The sequence below is a fragment of the Oncorhynchus nerka genome, linkage group LG18 (genome assembly GCF_034236695.1).
Source record: "Oncorhynchus nerka isolate Pitt River linkage group LG18, Oner_Uvic_2.0, whole genome shotgun sequence".
Lineage (NCBI taxonomy): Eukaryota > Metazoa > Chordata > Actinopteri > Salmoniformes > Salmonidae > Oncorhynchus > Oncorhynchus nerka.
Genome location: NC_088413.1, coordinates 32,311,925 through 32,315,351, shown reverse-complemented (window position 1 = coordinate 32,315,351; position 3,427 = coordinate 32,311,925).

Below are 3,427 nucleotides of genomic sequence, written 5' to 3'. Positions count from 1 at the left end.
CTGTCGTTTCTCCTGATTTCAACCATTATGTTCACAAATGATCTGCTTGAGAGAACGAGAGGTTTTACCTACATAGCCCACATGGACATTTAATAATGTAGATAACATGGGTGGTGGAACATGTATTAATGTCATTTATTTGGAATCATATTCCTGTATGTGGGTTTCTTCTTTTTTCTCATTGTATTCAATTGTTACCATGCACCTGCAAAAAAGATAGCTCAGATGTGTGAGTGCCTTTTTGAATTTTGAAGCATACCAAACATATCCTACTAATTTGAGTGTCCCAGATTTACTATGTTACTTCTATGAGACAAGGCTGTTCAAATAGATACTCTTGCAGAGTTTCTCATGACTCTCCATCATTTGCTTGGAGCAGATATGCTCCTGCCCTCCCTCCTGGAATGCCTCCCAAAGCTTTCGGAATTCAGCATCACATAGCAGTTTTTCACCCATAGGTACTGCGGTCAAGTTTGACACCGGTCTGCAAATCAGTAGTTTCAGACTGCAGTAACTTGTTAAGAGGGTCAAGGAGCCCCAGGATTTTGTGAGTTGTGTTAGCAATAAACTTAAAGCTCGGCTCTGTCACTGCTTTCAGTATGCCTGTGATCTCAAGTCTCACATAGCAGCACCATATACGCGAGTAGATTCCACTTCATCGAGCATCTCTGTGATGTCACTTGATTTAAAGATTACTGACAGTATGGCAAGGTGGCCATTCTATCTCTGATCAAGCAGTCTTTTCAGTTTTTTTCCCACTACTGTGCAGCCACCGTGGGTTTCCTAAAAAAATTGTACAGGGAGCTACATACATTACCTTGTCAATCTATCGCCTCCTCAGACAACATGGCGTACACCACAACCAACTGCAGACCTTGAACCAGGCGCTACAAAAAGCATGTTTTCTCCCACTGAAAATGCGGCTTGGGTAAGTGTCAAGACGGGAGGCTCTGCCTCCTCATCACCGGGGTCGTCGATAGCAGTGGCGTATATTCATTGGATGCAATATATGAACCAAGAAAAAAACTAAATCATTAATCAGGTAGCCTAGGACAACAAAAACTAAATGGAAGAACTGTACGACAGTCATAGACCGTTTCGGCAACATGAGAAGAGGATGTCATTGGCGTTTCTCTACAAGTAGGGTGAGTCAACATGTTCTACTTGCAAGCACGCACGATCACACATGAAATCAGTACCATGGACAGCCAAATCATACTGTATTTAGTTTACGTTGGATTAAATTGTTTTTGGTATCTCTTAGTTGACACTGTATTAGACTAAGCATAGGTGATTTGATGATGATGAAATGTTGAAATTGTGTTGGAACAGTGTTTTATTTGTGACTTGCTTAACTCTCCATGGTTCTAAATCAATAGTTGTTAGGAGTCCAAAAATGTCGGAAACATTAACTTGCTTGACCATGCTGTGTAGGTCATGTAACTGCTTGTTACATGCAATATGCCTTGTGGACTTCACCGGACAGATGTTGCTCTCTGGTTTTGTGATGAAACGCAGGTGTGGTTGATTTTATTCTGCCACTGTGTCGTCTTATTGTCTCAGCCTTAGGCCTATATATCACGGTGTCAAGGCATATGAACTAACAGGTTATAGAGCAAACAATGCTATTATCACAACACAGGTTGTAATTTGGTATTTTTGTTCCTGGCTTGGCTTCCCCAGGGATTTTACCCACGCACCGCTACTTTCAGGTGCTAGTGGCTGGAGTAACAGAGGTGTTTGGTGATGATGTTTCCCTCGTGCTGTTGGTGCTAGGCCATGGCTATTTTCAATCTTGTTGGGTCTGCAGGCGGTATGGGGGATGGGCGGGTATTGAATTTGCTGCTAGGCTCCTCAACCTCGGTGGTCGGGCTAGCAGGCTGCTCAGTGAGCTCTGCATCAGACGCGACATGGTGGTCTGAGGAAGGCCCTAAAAATTGTCACGGACTCCAGCCACCCAAGTCTTATTGTAATCTCCAGTACCGCACGGCAAGTGGTACCAAAGCACGAAGTCTGGAACTAACAGGACCATGAACAGCTTATACACCCAAGCCATAAGACTGCTAAGTAGTTAGTTAAATAGTTAACCAAGTAGCTACCTGAACTTTGTCCATTGACTCTTTTTGCACCAACGTTTTATACTCATCACATAAGCTGCTGCTATGTCACTTTATTTCGTAATTATATGTACATATTTTTTATTTATTTTATTTAACCTTTATTTAACAGGTAGGCTAGTTGAGAACAAATTATCATATACAACTGCGACCTGGCCAAGATAAAGCATAGCAGTTCGACAACAGAGTTACACATGGAATAAACATACATACAGTCAATAATACAGTAGAAACAGTCTATATACAGTGTGTGCAAATGGGGTAAGATAAGGGAGGTAAAGGCAATAAATAGGCCATGGTGGCGAAGTAATTACAATATACCAATTAATCACGTGTGATAGATGTGCAGAAAATGAATGTGCAAGTTGAGATACTGGGCCGCAAAGGAGCAAGATAGATAAATAAATAAATCAATACAGTATGGGGATTAGGTAGTTGGATGGGCTTTTTACAGATGGACTATGCACAGGTGCAGTGATCTGTGAGCTGCTCTGACAGCTGGTGAGCTGCTCTAAAGCTAGTGAGAGAGATATGAGTGTCTTGCAGTTCGTTCCAGTCATTGGCAGCAGAGAACTGGAAGGAAATGCGGCCAAAGGAGGAATTGGCTTTGGGGGTGACCAGTGAGATATACCTGCTGGAGCACGTGCTATGGGTGGGTGCTGCTATGGTGACCAGTGAGCTGAGATAAGGCGGGACTTTAACTAGCAGAGACTTGTAGATGACCTGGAGCCAGTCGGTTTGGCAACGAGTATTACTCAAGGGCCAGCCAACGAGAGTGTACAGGTCGCAGTGAAATCAGAGTAGATAGCCAAAGAGAATTTACAAACCCACCCTATGGCTCTATTTTCTTTCTCTCTACATTGTTGGGAAGGGCCCATAAGTAAGCATTTCACTGTTAGTCCAAACCTGTTGTTTACGAAGCATGCGACTAATACAATTAGATTTAGATGGTATAACGTTGTTCTATTTTTTCTTAATATATTCTTACTCACACTTATTTCTAAACAAGTATGTTCTGCAAAAAAATTGTATATGAAATTTCGAATGCACAATTGCGTTTACTCCTGCCATTCGTTCACTTTGCTACAGCGCGTCAAACATGTGAGTCGAAAAAGACGAGTGAATTCTACTAAATGAAACGACTATATTAGTATGAAGTTTAATTATTAAACACATAGTACGCTAGTATTGTTATTCGGACAAAATCATTGATCATAGGAGATTTGATGTGTAATGTAATCTGTAGTACCGTATAAAAAAAACACGTGCGCATAACTTTTTATTTTAACCACGCCCTTTGAGCAATGACG